At 35.0% G+C, this 17,060-nt stretch overlaps 2 long non-coding RNA genes across 3 annotated transcripts in view; both read right to left on the bottom strand.

The window, feature by feature from the left end:
- The window catches only part of LOC147843983 (uncharacterized), a 49,620-nt gene that overhangs the window by 19,201 nt on the left and 13,359 nt on the right, over positions 1–17,060 (bottom strand). The gene's annotated exons all lie outside the window — the stretch shown is intronic.
- si:ch211-214j8.15 lies at positions 6,277–15,061 on the bottom strand. Of its 2 annotated transcripts, none has more exon segments than NR_199867.1 (3): positions 6,277–7,311; positions 7,366–9,130; positions 14,863–15,061. It is a non-coding gene; the product is annotated as a si:ch211-214j8.15 (long non-coding RNA).

Below are 17,060 nucleotides of genomic sequence, written 5' to 3' on the forward strand. Positions count from 1 at the left end.
CAATAAATTTTTTGCTTAGTTCTTTTTAATATATTTTTATTATAGTTTTTGTAGACACAAAAAAACAAGGAACAAACAAACCCATCATGTAACAATAATCTGTGCAAAATGTAAAATTAAGCATGAAACAAGGGTAAATTGTGACATACAAGACATACAGTGCTCAGCATATATAAGTGTATTCAACATATAAAATGTTGAAATTTTGTGGGCTGTTGTTTTTTCCCCAATATTTTGCTTGAATTTAATTGCATTATTTTTCATTTTCTAAATATGTTTGGTGACTAAAATATTATTTAATAAATATATCTGTTTAATAAATATGCTTTTTTTTAAATCCACCAAAATACATTGCCTATACTCACTGAGAAATGGATCAAAATATTGATTTTCAAAATGGGGTGTACTTAACTATGCTAAGCACTGTATCTGCCTGCAAAAAGACACAGCAATAGATGTAAAGAGAGAGAAAAAAACGTACAAATCTTCAGAAATCCAACAATAATATTAATCTTTTTTTTTTTTTTTTTTAAAGACTGGATTTTATCAAATTTTGTAGGGTTCCCAGAAGTGGTATATCTAACTCTTTTCAAATGTAAAGTGGAGATGAGTCCAAGAAAACAGTCAAAAAAAGAGGCCTAACATTTTTCTTGTAGAAACAAAGGATAACTGTTTTAGGTTATCGTACATTTCGGTTGAGAGTCTCCAGAAAATCTGACTAGTCTAAAATTACTATTAAAGGGTCAGGGAGTAAAACAGCTTTCAATTTTTCAATTAAGTTCATACTTTTAAAAACAAGGTTTAGAAAATCTAAATATGCATAATATTTGGTATTTTTACTCTTTTGCCTTAACAATTTTTATAATGAGACAGATATACATGCATCACAGTATTATTATTATTAATAACTATAGCAGTTGGTGACGCAGTGGCGCAGTACGTAGTGCTGTCACCTCAAAGCAAGAAGGTCGCTGGTTCGAGCCTCAGCTGGGTCATTTGGCGTTTCTGTGTAGAGTTTGCATGTTCTCTCCGCGTTCACGTGGGTTTCCTCTGGGTGCTCCGGTTTCCTCCACAGTCCAAAGACTTGCGCTACAGGTGAATTGGGTAAGCTAAACTGTCAGTAGTGTATGAGTGTGTATGATGAGTGTATGGATGTTTCCCAGACATGAGTTGCAAATGGAAGGGCATCCGCTGCGCAAAACTTATGCTAGATAAGTTGGCGGTTCATTCCGCTGTGGCGACCCCAGATTAATAAAGCCGAGAAGAAAATGAATAAATTAATTTTAACAGTCCTAATCATATTAATAATTATAAAACTAATAAATCGTTCATTTCAAACTACTACACTTTATAATTTGTTTTAACATTTTAACCCAAATATGGGAAACAATATAAACAAACTAAGCAACTGGGTATTAAGATTTATTTTAAAATGTAACCGAACCATTGTTTGAACACATTTGGCACATACAGTATAGGCTAGATCTTCTCAAACAGCTCTGTATTTTGTACTTTGTGGATTAAATTAATATTGTCATTTACTATCATTTTAAATATTTTTTTTAATAAACTAATCTTCATTGTTTCTGTTGATTAAAAAAAGAAGCAGCCTTATAACAGCAGAAATAAATATAGGGATATTTATTATTGTGCTGGAATATGGGGAGTCTTTGAGTAAAAAAAGTCCATAAACTGTAAAATATTGTAAATTCCCTGCTATTACTTTGTAATTGTACTGAAATGCCAGATTATTTTTATTCGATATTTCAGTCTTTATTCATGGAAATTAGTTTGCCAGTAGATGGTGCTACGATACAAGGTATACAGAAATAATCTTTCTGAGGATTATTTCAGAAATTAGTCACATTACCAACCTGGCAACACTGCATGAAAAGGATTATCCACTGACATTATTGTCAGTATGTGTATTATATATTATTGGTGTAATATTACCAATGAAAAATTAAATGTTACACCTTCTGCAGGGGTTACTCATAGCTTATAGAATGAAATACATTCTTGCATTGTACAACTGGTTCTTAATGGTTTCATATTGAAAAAGGTTATTTGAATAACTTTTCTATAAGATCATTAAGAGGGGGGCCTGGTAGCTGTCAATGGCCATAATAGGTTGAAATTTGATTGAGCTAGCTGAAGAATTATTATAGGTTGGGGAAGATGCAATAACCGAGGTCAGAATGTTACAAGCTCTTTTGGAAAACGAACAGTGATTGTTCCTATTGTAAACGTTTTCAGTTGGATTGTGTTATTTCTCAAAGGTTAACATGTTACTCATATGAACCACTGTGATAATATTAATGTACTATACACTGTGCTGTAAAAAGCTCATCCAAAAGCATATACAGTAGATGTTTGTGCTCATGCGTGCCTGTGGGCGCATGAAAACAATCTCTAATTCACAGGGAAAGGTATGTTTGTTTCACTAGTCCTCAAAAAAACATATAGCTTATGCAACCACAACATCCTCACAGATGGGGATGCAGATTACGGTTTATTAGTAATCTGGATTTTATTCTAGTGGGCCATAATGTTGTTATGTAATTCTCCACTTGCTTTTTACTCAGTTTTAAAGCTACATTATGCGTTATTAGTCGTTTCATTTAAATAAACACTGTAAATATCAGATTCTATTACAACAAAAAAGGTGCAATTATTTTTCTATTTTTCACAGCAGGAAGATCGCTGGTTCGAGCCTCGGTTGGGTCAGTTTGCATGTTCTCACTGTGTTTTTGTGGGTTTCCTTGGTGCTCCAGTTTCCCCCACAAGTCCAAAGACATACTGTATAGGAGAATTGGGGAAGCTTAAATTGTCTGTTGTGTATGTGTGTGAATGAGACTGTATGGGTGTTTTCCAGTACTGGGTTGCAGCTTGAAGGACATCCGCTGTGTAAAACATATGCTGGATAAGTTGTAGGTTCAGTTTGCTGTGGTGACCCTTGATTAATAAAGGGACTAAGCTGAAAAGAAAATGAATGAATGAATGTTTTAAAATATAGGTACAAAAACTCACATTAAGTTGAATAAGCTTTTGAAATGATAACATTAAAAACATTACTTAAACCTACTATGAAGATTAATTGTGTTTCTATCTTGAAAACTCAACAAGCAAATGAGGATCATATTAACAAACACCTTTATTATTCAATATTCGGCATTAGAGGGTGCATGTTCACAATAAACAAAGGCAACTGTTGATGACACCCAGTGACTTGTGTGCATTATACACGCTATATATCACTCTCCGAAGGGCACTTCAGAGTAAAAAAAAATCATGGCCGCCATATTGAAGTAGCATTCCAAAACGAAGTAATCAAAACTGGCCACTTTGAAGAGATTGAATGATTTTGAAAAATACAACTGCTGGACACGTCGGGAAATGATTCTTTGTGCAGGGAAGCTGTTTGGTGTTACATACTACACACATATCAGAAGGGCTCATCCCTAATCCGAAGGATTAATAATAATAATAAGAATTTATTTTATATAGTGCCTTTAAAACTTAATTCTCAAAGCGATTTACATAAAAAAAGATACAGATATAAAAGCAATTTAAAGTGACAGTAAAATTGAATCATTCAAAATAAAACATTCAAAATAAATAAAACATTAAAATATCTAAAAACAGAAAACAAACCAAAAATGCACACCTCACAAGTAGATGAGTGTAAAGTTTCAGATTAGGGCATAGAGATAAGCCCTTCAGAATGAAATTCACTTAGCAGGTCGCACACCAGAAGCGCCGACGCAAAAGCGTCGTGCCACGCAGCGCCATGCATTTTAGAATATTAAACATAGGTTTTTATCAGTGCACACACACCGGCGCCCAGCCACGACTCATGACACTGTTCATATTTCGGATGCATCACCACAGTGTGCCATCGGAATAGTTTTATTTTCAATAGCATGCGAATGTGCACGTCTGGTGTGCATGGGCGCCCCCAAGGGGTGGCCGTGTAAAACTCTTGCCAACCCTGTGGCCACCCCAATATGATTTTGCTGTTGATTTTATTAATTTAAGTGTACTTACGTAAATTCACAACATTTCAATAAATAAATAGCAGCCACTAAATTATTGTGGATTGATTGGTGCCACTGTTCATAGCTGATTCACTGCCCCTCCCCCTCCCCGATCATCATTGACAGCACACACACACACACACCTTCACTAGACAGCAATGGCAATTTAATATTTACCTTAAGGTACATCAATAAAAGAAGCTGTATTAATAATGTTGTGGCTCAAAACACGCGCGCGTGCGTGTGTGTGTGTGCGTGTGTGTGTGTGTGTGTTTGTGTGTGTGTGTGTGTGTGTACAGTTATTATTGTGTGTTACAGTTGTATTTGTTTGTTTTAAATATAATTAATTCATTAATCTTCCTTAATTTTAGACATGGCATATACTGTATGCTGTACAACAAATGTTTGTGAAAAATAACTGAAAAGATATTAATATATATTGGAAAAGTGTTTTTAAACTAAAGATTTATTTTTAATTGGTTTACACCTGTACTTGCTGCATTATTTCAAGAGTAATTAATTAAATCAATTAAAACCACATTATTTCATTTACCAGAAACAAAAATATAACATTACACTGAATTCATTATTTTTGTGTGCCACCCCAAGATTTGCTGTGGCTTCTTCTGGCCACCCCTTAGAAAATATTCTGGGGGCGCCACTGCTGGTATTCGATACTTCCAACTGTCATGTGCGCAGTGTGTCATGGCGCCAAGCGGCGCATCCGGTGTGTGACCTGCTTTAGTGTGGAATCACGCTTCAGGTTACACCAGTCGTGATCACGGGGACGCAGCTGCACTGTTTTATTTTACTATAATGAATTTAGCATTGAGTTATAATGCTGCTGTGAACACACAACATATTACTGTGCTTTTGCTGTTTTCCTGCTTTCTAAAAACCAAACCGGAAATCAAGAACGCTTGATGACATTAGTATGGCATCAGAGGACAGTCTGTCCTTATTTCTCTGGATTTGAAAATTCTTCAAAACATTTGGGACAATGCATGTACATAAATCAGCAAAATATATAAGTTATAGTGTTTTTTATATATATTTCCTTGAATTTTAATATTATATATACTAAATTATTAATATTCTACATTTTCTTTTTCAAATATATGCATTTGGTGTGCTGTGTTATAGCCTAATCATGGTCAATTTTACCTGTGACCTTTCACAAGGCTGAGCTCTCATGCCCTTGTGTAATGTCTTGTAATCCTAAGGCTGAGATGTAATACAGTCTTAGCAGATAGAAAACCTGCCTTAACAACACCAGCATACCGAAATGTGTTTGGGGCTGCTCATTATTTTTTTACTCTACTGACCTATAAACAATAGAGGAAGATATGAGCAAAGCCAGATGTCAGAGCATGCAAGATTAAATGCCTTGTGGTGTTTGAGGCAATGTATTCAATGCTAATCAAACTAAAACAATCACAATAAGGGATTCATTTGCTGATCTTCACTAAATAGTTACAGAATGTATATTTGAATTATACAGTGAAGAATGTGTGAATGACATTTGACAACTTGATTAGATTTCTGTATATTAGGCCATTCATTTTAATACAATAATCTGTTTAATTCAGTTGTAGCTTTTTTGTACTGTAAGCTATTTATTTAATTTGTCATTTCTGACTATTTCAACAGTTTACTTAAAATAGAACAGCTCTGAATGAATGTTTTTTTTTTAAAGTCTCTTATTTTCACATCCCAATATTGACCAGTATGATTCAAACATGCTCAAATTAATCTTTCATATTACAATTTCCCATTTCTGTCTCTTAGTTTTGGCATCTTTCACATAATAAGTTGCTTATTTCCTTGCTAATTTATGCATTTTTCAGGAGAGTTGAAAATCAGAGCTGTATTGTAGCCCTCTGCACTTTGTGTTAGTTAGGGTCAGGCAAAAGAACAGAAAACTGATTTAAGCTCAGCACAAACTGACTACATGTCCAGCGAAGAGCAATAAATAGACTAACAGATGGACTGTGTCCAAGCACAGTAAAATGGATAAGAGGCTTTGTTGTCTTTACGTCATGATCCTCCAGTTGCAAATCACCAACATACACAAGTGCAAGACTTAAATTCACACAAGCACAACTAGATCTACAGTATATGAATCTATTTAATTCACTTTAAGCACGATTTCACTGTTCATGATCAATGATTTAAATACATCCTTCCTTTTTTACCAACTTGGGAAATAATTCAAACAGAAAGAACTGACCAGTGATTTGCTACTGTAAGATGTTTATTATTGGTATAAAAACCTGTTAAAATAGTCAAGTGCATAACATGCATCTAAACACAAGCTCTGCATTAGTAAAAACATTCAGTCTAGCACCAATTTACAATAGAGTGATTTCTCACATTTGCTTTGGAGTAAACCGTAAAATTGAAAGTATATAAGATGCAAAAAGGTGGCTCAAAGTAGAACCACATGTAAAGCAGACATTTTAGCTAGACGGGAAACATTTAATGCTAAATGAACCATGTACTTATTATGAGAAAAGGTTACAAATGCTTTAAGCTAACAATTTATGAACCTCTTTACAAATTAAAATCTAGGTAATGTTCTAACTGACCCAACTGAACCTTCACCTGAATTTGGATTGACAGCAGATCGAACCAATCATAATGCAAATATTATCTGATCTTTGTTGCTATATCCACCATACAAAACAAACCATACAGTAAATGTAGAAGATTAAGAAGATTTGTGGCCTTGAACTTAAAAACTGTTATCATATCAAAAGGTTATCGTGTGAGATTTACAATAAAGACGGGAGCTACCCAGACAGCCTGGAAAATATACAAAACTCATGTCGGCTCTTGACATAAAAATCTATTTCAGAAAGTTCACAGAAACAGAGAGAGCCTTTACAGATTTGAATGATGTCTTAATCTTGACAGCACAACCAAAAAAGACAGTTGCAAAAGGATGCAAAAGGGGATTTTTGTGGTGATACCAATGAAGAACCATTTTGGTTTCCATAAAAGAACTTCTAAGTGAAGAGTTAAAGGGCACCTTTGATGAAAATCAATTTTAGTATTGTTTCCATAATAACATGTATAAACATTTCCACAGACAAGTTCTTTGCAAAGAAACTGGAATTAAAATATCTGTTCCAACTCTGTGAGTTTTAGTAAGTTTTATATGTTTAAAACATATTTAAAATAGAGCATGTTTGTAATAAAGACAGTAAAAACACTCTTAATCGCTATAATCACCATGGCTGCATGGTCTCAATAAATGCATATATATATATATATATATATATATATATATATATATATATATATATATATATATATATATATATATGTGTGTGTGTGTACTACAAACAAAATTTGTGTGAACTCATCATTTCAGAAAGGCTTGAATAAACTCCACCGCAAATACATCAGATAAACTGAACGAATCTTTTATGTGACTCGAGAACATTCGCACACTTGTGCAGGTGGAGAAGATTAGTTAACTTTTCGAGTGCTCTATCGGGCTTAAGTCATTCGTTTATCACTTGAAAGACAGAAGCCAATCATATGCTTTTAGTGCTGGAAAAAGATTTTATCCATTCATTTCTTGAGTCTTTGGTTTTGAGTCATCTCTTTACATATTTTACTCATCTCTTTACTCTTTACAACTCAAACGCCCGAAGACTCAAAAGTTGAACAAATCATGGATTTCCGCCTCAGACTGTACGCATGGGTTAAACTTATATGGAACTGTCAGTCTCAGGTGAACGAACCACTCAAATTTAAAGACATGCCAGATGAGGTGATCAGAGTTAATCATAGACAAAACACCACATAAACAATGAATTATTTTTATTTTATTTTATTATTTTAATTTATGGATTATTTTCTCTTTCTTAGTTTAGTAGCATTCTAGTTATGATTTGTTTGTTGTGTAAACAACGCTTGGGCTACTTGTAGATGTTTGTAAGCATCTCGTAACATTTTAATGTTATTTTGACAAACCGAACGAAATGACTCGAAAAAAGACATGTTCATTTCAATGAACGCGACTCAAAGGTCTGAATTGATAAAATGAACTGAACTTCCCATCACTAGTGTCTGTCTCTATCACTGACCGCTGTTTAACTGCTGTAATGCAGGTAAAGCAGACATGCACGTGTGAGCGGTGGGGGGAGAAGCAGCTTATTTGCATTTAAAGCCACAGGCTACAAAAACAGCTACACTGTACTCAGCCACCAAAATGGGCGGATTCTGGAGGGTATATTAAATTATCTGATGGGTATTTTGAGCTGAAACTGTACAGACACATTATGGAAACAACAGAGACTTATCTTACAACTTATAAAAGGGGTAAAATAGGTGCCCTTTAAAAACATTTTTTGGAAGAACATTTTAAACTAAATAACCTTTCTGCACTATGAAAAACCTTTAGTGAAATGAAATGCTTTCGTGGAAGATTAAAGTTCTTATGCCAATATAGAATCCTTAATCTAAAAACTATAGCCTTGATCCTTTTGTTTGTTTGTTTACTTTGAGTCCTTTTTCCATTTTGAATATAAGAACTGAATGCACATCACAAACTAGCATCTTTAAATCCTGGATTCTGGTGCTTTTGTTGTTGTATCTATAAGCAGCAGCACAGTGTTCACATTTTTCAGGTTCAAGCTGCACTTAGTAAGTATTTTTCCTCAGTTCTCTGTGGCTCTTGACTCTCTGCCAGCACTGGAGCCCTCTCTGGACAGGAGGGAATTTTGCAGGCCTTGTACAGTATAACAAAGAGAATGAGAATAAGCACAGCTACTACTGAGTTACACACAATGGCCACTATAGCAGCTGCGGACAGTCCATTTCTTAACTCCGTCTCCATGGCGAGTTGAACTTAGTGATCTTGATGTTCAAGAATGGGGAAGACATGTAAAATCACAGTTCCTTTCAATGGGTTTCATGCTTCCATTTCTCATGCCATTTTTCATGATTCTTAAAAGAGACAAAAACACCATCTGGTTCTTCGGTGAGTAACCGCGATCTGCTGATCAATGGTTTGCGTTTCTATAAAGCCGGTTTATGTTAAACTGATCCAGAAGAAAAGGTCTCCAGCCTCTGAATGGTTCCTGAAAACAGAAACAGTAGCAATTTCTTACTGATGCAATATTCATATATTAATAACAACACTTATTGATAAAAAAACTCAGTTGAAGTTAGAATTATTAGCCCTGCTGAATTATTAGCCCCCCTGTATTTCCCCCCTCCCAATTTCTGTTTAACATTTGTAAACATAATAGTTTTAAAAGCTCATTTCTAAAAACTTTTTATTTATTTTTTTTTTTAATGTATTTTATGTTCTACAGCAGGGGTGCTCAATCCTGTTCCTGGAGATCTACCTTCCTGTACAGTTTAGCTCCTACCCTGATCAAACCCACCTGAACCAATTAATTAGGACCTGAAATTCACTTGATAATTACAGACAGGTGTGTTTGATAAGGGATGCAACTGAAATCTGCAGGAAGGTAGATCTCCAGGAACAGGATTAGCCACCCCTGTTCTACAGCATCCTTTTGTTTGTGGACAGTCATGGCCAACACAAAGAAGCTCAGAGAGTATGTTTACATAAACACCAATAATCCGATTTTAATATATTTAACACAATAGTTTGTTTAAGAGTCTACCATGTAAACAGTGATTTTTGATTAATTTAATCCCACTAAAGTCATAATCGAACTAAAAAGAAATCGAATTAAGACATGTGGAATATGCCAATTTTAGTCGCATTATTGAAGCACTGTACAGACATGTAAACACTGCAATCAAACTGTTACCATTGTACAGGATTTTCAACGCATTTTGTGACAGGATACTCTATACACACAGGACTGTTTGACACTATTCACTGCACCTACTGACTCAGTGAAGGACCACAGACACCTGTATTGTGAAATGCTGAGATTTTTTCCCCATACATCGTGCGGTAGTAAATTCCAATAAAACAACACTCTTCCAGCAGTTCACACTCGCATCCAATATCTCGTTTGTCACGAGGGCATGCATGAAATGTTCCTAAAGGAAAGCGAAAGTGCCAAACTGCAGTTAACGTTGACAAATTAACAATAAAACACCTGAAATTACGTGAAACGCCAGAGGTAATGTGGATATTGTGGTCACACAATGACGTTAATCGAATTATGAGCTAAAACATGTAAATCGGGATCATGAACGAAACAATCAAAAACCAACTCATGTAAACACCTTAATCATATTATTGTTTTATTCAGATTAAGGCAAATTACTGATGTCCATGTAAAAGGAGTTAGTGAGAACCTGCAGCTTGACATTGTGGCTGCTCACAAGTCACAAAGCTCACAATAAAGAAGCTTTATGGCAACTAATTGGACAGAAAATGGGACTTGATGGTAAGTTTAATAATTCATTAAAATTGTAATTATCATACATAGTTTGTGTTTCTGTCATACTAAACTTTATCTTAACTTACATATGTATGTTTGAGCAGTGGTGAGAAGCAGAGTTTTCTGAGATTTTCTAAATGCATTGCTATTCTCTCTTAACTTTCCTAAATGTATTGTAAGAGTATCACTGTTTGTAAAGCATACAGCTCCATCTGTTCTTAAAAACTAAGCTTAGAATCGATTCAAGAGAGAATAGTAATGCATTTTGAAAATCAATGCAGAATCGATTTCTCATATAAATTATTTCTCACCACAGCTGTGTCGTATATTGGGATGTACATGAGACGGGATGTACTGAAGACAAACAAAAGATCGGGATGAGTGTTGTAGTGGGCAGGATAGCAAAAAAAATGCATTGTTGTGGTCAGCATCACTTCGCCTACAGGTATGAATATTAGTGTAAATCCATCAATTTGAGTTTTTCTGCAATTCCTGCTTCACCAATCAGTGTGATAATTGTCAAGTATAAGCTGACAAGTTCATATACAACTCACAAATGTGGATTTTTTTTTTTAAGTCAAACCGAAGTTATTAAATTAATTCATCCGTCTATGAAAAGAACATTTTTCTTTTTGAGTCAATGTATTTTTTCATTGGCCAGATTTTTGATTAATATTAAAACATATTTTTCAATTCTACCAATTCAAATCTATAATTTGAGAATAATTTATAAACTTTTCAGTAACAAATTAGTCATTTTTAGGTTGGTCAAAAGCCAACATTGACCAAAGGTTTAAAAATAAAGTTTTCTACTTTGTACTAAAGTGAAAAATTATATTTGGTGTCTCTATATTAAATAATATTTTTACTTTGTCAATGTAATTTTTTTCTCGACCACAAAAATATTGTTTGTTTAGAATAAATTTCATTTAATAGTTTGAACCAAAGTTAAATTATACTTTGAAAAAAACAAAAAAAATTGTCGTAACAAATTACAGTCATTTAGTTCAAAGTGTAATTTCTTTCAGTGCATGGTACTTGCAAGATTCACTGAGGCTATACGGAAAATTCAGTTCACTCTTCACAGCTCAAATCATGACTGAAAGGTCAGTTATAGACAATCCAGAGCAATTCCACTCTCATCACAGTTGCGTTAAGAGCCCCAGCAGACAGAGGTTATTATCAAAGCTTGAAGTGAGAAAACATATGAGCAAGACTGATGAGCATCTATCTCTCGCTCTCACTGCCACAGTAGAGAGCTCGGGCTCCAAGTTATGAGATAAACAAATGAACCAAAGTCTGCAAAAGAAGATAAATTAAATTCCTTTTGTTCCTATTGAAATTCTTTCTCTTTCTTTATCTGTGCTCAACATCAGACACCAGTTTAAAGACAAAGTTTCTCAACTCAATTAAAGGGAGACATTAACTCTATCTGATTGCACTTTTAAATAGGGTGAACTCAGTGGAGTCCTCACACAACCTACTGAATGAAGGTTCTAAGCACCGAGGGCACTTAGGGAACAATATCATCTTACTAGCAATATGCTTTGAGTGCATCCCCAGATACAAACACCCCCTCTTCTCTAGCCCGCTTATCACAGCTCCGAGGACTGTTGAATAATGCAGACCTCAAACTACAGTTTTAAAACTTTTCTTTTGTTCCTGTATGGATGATTCTTAAACATCCATAGAAAATATCCAATAAACAAAATAAGATTTTTTTGTTACAGGAAAAACAGTTCTCTAAACTGTGAAATGTTCTTTACTACTAATCACAGAAAGAAAAAAAATGGTTGTTTAAAATCTTTTTTTAGAAGGTTCTTTGGAAAGCCCTAGGGCAGGGCAATTGATCGAAAAGTAATTAAAATCAACATTCAGAAACTATAATCGATCTAATTTTTCTAGGTCATTTTTTTTCCAATTACTTTCCTTACAATGTGTGGAGTCACATGAGTCCACTCTGTAAAGGGTGATTTATACTTCTGCATCAAGTGCACACATATGGTCCAGCGCAACCCTTGCGTAGACGCATACCCTTGCTGTGGCTAATGCCGACACGGACCTCTCAAAACATGTACGCAAAAAACTATGCGTTCCAATGATGCGTATCGCAAGCTCTGTGATTGGTCAGTTTGGTAGCATTGATGAGTGTGGGCAGGGCCAAGAGAAAAGCAGCAAATCCATTAGAGCAAGTGTTTACAAGTGACGAGTTGTTTTATTTGGAAGAGATACTGCTTATTTTCTACTTTTAAAAAACACAAAAATAATTTGTAAGTAATTTATTTAGACTTTTTTATAAGAAAAGTGACTCTAGGTTTAGGCAATGTGTGTTTTATTTTCAGTTGTTTAGCATTGATGTTCAATAAATAATCATAGTCGATCGTGTGTGTTTCCATCAATTATTTTACAATCAAATAATGCACCTTTAATTCAGAAATCTCTCACCTTTAATATGTGAGCAGATTTACTGTACAAAACCTGTCTGTGAATTATGAGGGCAAAAAATAAATAAATAAATAAATAAATAAATAAATAAATAAATAAATAAATAAATAAATAAAAACATTCATTAATCATAATTAAGTTAAAATGTTCAATTAATCGAGATTCTGATTTTAGGCCACATCGCCCAGCCCTAGGAAGCCCTATATTGTTGTTGTATTGCATCACTGCAAAAAAAAAACGTTGAACCCTTCATTAGTAAAAGTAAACAGCAGTGCCTGTATAAAGACTTGTAAACTAAAGTCTGATAGATGACATCGTTTTTTGGGAAAAGGTTTCTAACTGATGTAATAGGTCATGAGGTCTTGAATCGTAAACAGCACTTTGACTACATACATCTATAGTTAAGTAAAGTCCAGCTAGTCAGAATGAATGTCTTTGTAATCTATACTGAGCTACAGTACAACATGAACATTATCTTACAAATAACACTGATGGTGTGTTTAATTTTTCTCTAATTTATCTAATTGAATGTTTCTATTGTTACTGTGTTTTAATGCATGACTATAAATAAATTATAAGAAAAGATCATGTTGTTGTTGTTGTTGTTTTGCAGCCCTACGTACTGTAAGACAAGCATTTACAGAATGATTAGATGTGAAGTTGTATTGATTATTGTATTGATGACAACTGAGAGGTGAAAAGTTAACATAAACTGTGAAAGTAACACCACCCACAAAAACTAGTGTGATTGCTTGTTTGTGTGCTTGCTTTGAAATGCAAATAAAGCTAGTTCAGTATGCTGTATTTGTTGACCTTATTGTAGGCAGTATGTATATAATTCTCTGTGCTTCTGTTCCAGATGAAACAACATATCTACATGGATATACATTACATCTACTTGGTGAAAACAACAAAAAAGTTGGCAAGTATTATCAGCAAATAGTCATCTTGAGAAAACAAAATGTCTGTTTACTGACAAGAACTTGAAGGTTTTAGTGATATTATATATATATATATATAAGCAACTGACCATAACAAACTGTTTGACTGAATTTATTCCACAAATGTTGCTTTTTTAACTTTTCTGGAGTTACAAAATTTGAGTTGTGTTATACTGTAAAAATAAATTGAAATGTCTTAATACGTATACCATATTTTTTCTTAAACACTGTTGCTCTTCATGACACGTTTAGATTAAATCTAGAATGTTTAATAATAGTAATGAGTACTATCATTAGTAATATATGCCATAGATTCCAGGACAAAACAAAATTTACATTTTACTTAAAACATATAATAAATATAATAATTCGACAAAAACTGATCATTTCCATGTGGTCTCTTACTTTCCCAGTATTGAAGTAAACATGTTGTTCACTTTCCAGACATATTTGTGAGTGCATTTAAACATACGCAAAATGTTCATATTTTCTATTAAAACCATTCAAGCTGACAGAAAAAAAAGCATAATTACCAAGTAATAGTTGAAGTCTTGTGCTAGTAGTTTTACTGAGAAGCAGCCCTACCCCCTAACGTTATATGTGAAACATGAGGGAACAATGAAACACTTGTCTGTCCCACAATGAGAAGCACCACAAGGGACTGCTGCTGAATGCTAAATATATAGCAAATGAGCCTACAATGAGCTGAAAATTGTTAATAACATATATCAATAAACAACACGAAAGGATGAGCTTGCCTGTTTAAACGATGAGTCGATGGTGCTCCAACAACACGATGCGAACCACCTCGCGCAGCCCTGCAGTTTCTCATCTCATCCCGAGTGCAAACTCTGCTGTTATGGCGACGCCGCTTTTGCAAAGTGAATTTACCCGCATCTTTTACATATTAGCAAGAAAGCCAACACATTAGAGGTCCCCATGTGCAGTAAGATTAAAAAGTTTTTGCTAAACATAGACGCAGATACAGACCGCGCGTCCAGCATCCAAGTGAAGCGTCAGCTACTCTCAGAGATCTCAACAGTGACATTCACTTACGTAATGTTTACTTTTCGACACCGGCAGGCTAATATATGCAGATGTAGCGGCTTTACACTGAGCTTTTGAGTTCATGCTCCCCGCAGTCACTGCCTGTGGGCGTGGTTGTCATTGTGTTGTCCTGAGAACGAAAACAAACGTTAAACTGTTAACCAATGGCAACGCGATAGTCCCAGGCGACGCGTAATCGCGAATCCCTGCACTGTCAGTCTGGAGGACAGCGGAGTAGACTCTGGTTGGGGCGGGGAAGAAAGTTCTTCGTGTTAAATATATTATAGACTTTATCAGCTTTTCAAATGTGCACATTTATATTCAATGATGAAACCAAATATTATGGGAGAGGATAAACCAATCTATTCAAATTCCCCATACTCCAGCTGAACATTCCATAGCTACACTGCTGAACTTTTGACGTTTTGTTGCAGAAAACACAGTACTGATCAATTTGTTCATTCATTTTCTTTTCAACTTAGTCCCTTTATTAATCTGGGGTCACCACAGCAGAATGAACCGCCAACTTATCTAGCAAATTTTTTATGCTGCGGATGCCCTTCGAGCTGCAATCCATCTCTGGGAAACATACATACTCATTCACACTCATACACTACGAACAATTTAGCCTACCCAATTCACCTGTACGGTACCACATGTTTTTGGACTGTGGGGGAAACTGGAGTATCCGGAGGAAACCCTCACGAACACAGGGAGAACATGCAAACTCCACACTGAAATGCCAACTGACCCAGCCGAGGCTTGAACCAGCGACCTTCTTGCTGTGAGGCGACAGTACTACCTACTGCGCCACTGCGTCGCCGGGTAATATGTTACCACAGCAATTATAGAACTACCACAACTGATATATTAATATACTTTACTGCAGTTTGGTTAAAAACACTGCATTATTTACTATAAATGACCATCGTATTGTTTATGTGGATAGATAGATAGATCAGTCACTAAACAGCCTTTATTCAAGATAAAGTCAAGTATATAAATATTTGTTCCCCCATATGTAATGTTGAAAATTGTACAATAAATATTCATTCAATGAATCGCCAACTTATACAGCATATGTTTTATGCAGTGGATGCCCTTCAAGCTGCAACCCCGTAATGGGAAACACATATGCACACTCTCTTATAAACTATGACTAATTTAGTTTATTCAATTCACCTATAGCGCATGTTTTTGGACTGTGGGGGAAACCGGAGCAGCCGGAGGAAACCCACACCAACACTGGGAGAACATGCAAACTACCCCCTGTACATAAATATGTGCATATATTTTATTTATTATAGAACAAATGGACTTGTGCGCTCCTTTACAAATGTAATGCAATATTAAAGGGTTTGTGCTGAGCAGTGTAGTTTAGTGCAGCTATTAAACCTTTCCTTTATGGTTTACTACTAACAAGTGCAGGAGCTATCAGGAGCCCCCACAGAGCCATTAGCAGTGTGAAAAACTGTGAGGAGACAAAAGCCTCACCCTCAGACTCTTTGAGATATAGAAGCAAAAAGTTTTCTGCCTCTTATTTAAATATTTATCCTTGTTGAAAACCATGAGAACTAATTGTAACAATTTATTTTCACTAAACAGTCAACAGGCAATGACTGAATCCTGTACTCTTCCAAAGCAAAAGCATTCAACACAATTTTAGATTTCAAAAAGTCTCATGTGGACAAAAAACATGTAATGTGTGAACGCTTTCATGCAAATATTTTTATCCAATTACACTAATGATTGTCACACTCTCTCTCAAAGGCTGTTTTCTGTTCTACATTTTACCACTTGCAGTCACTCAACATTTTATTTCAATTATGCTTGAGTAATTGGCATTAAAAAATAAACATCTTTGTTTATACCCACAGATCATCCATGTGCGGTTTTCAGTCGATATTGTTGTATGTCAGCAGGTCATGATTATCATCCCTTCCTCCTACAGATGAGTGGGAAGCGATCAAATCGCCTCACCTCCTTTGGCCAGATGATCTGTTTCACTCTGAGGTACTACAGTCTTTAAAATACCACATTCAGATTTGATCCACTCATCATGTTTGACAGAGATACAGCACAGCTGCCCTCCTAAAACTCTCAGATGCTTAATAAGAATCAGGCTTTCGTTCAGCTAATTGGAGTTTAGCCTTATATTCCTTCTAACATTTGGCAGTTTGAGTTGAATCAATGTGGGAGAGTGGGAA

This window comes from Danio rerio, chromosome 5 (assembly GCF_052040795.2).
Source record: "Danio rerio strain M-AB ecotype USA chromosome 5, GRCz13ab, whole genome shotgun sequence".
NCBI lineage: Eukaryota > Metazoa > Chordata > Actinopteri > Cypriniformes > Danionidae > Danio > Danio rerio.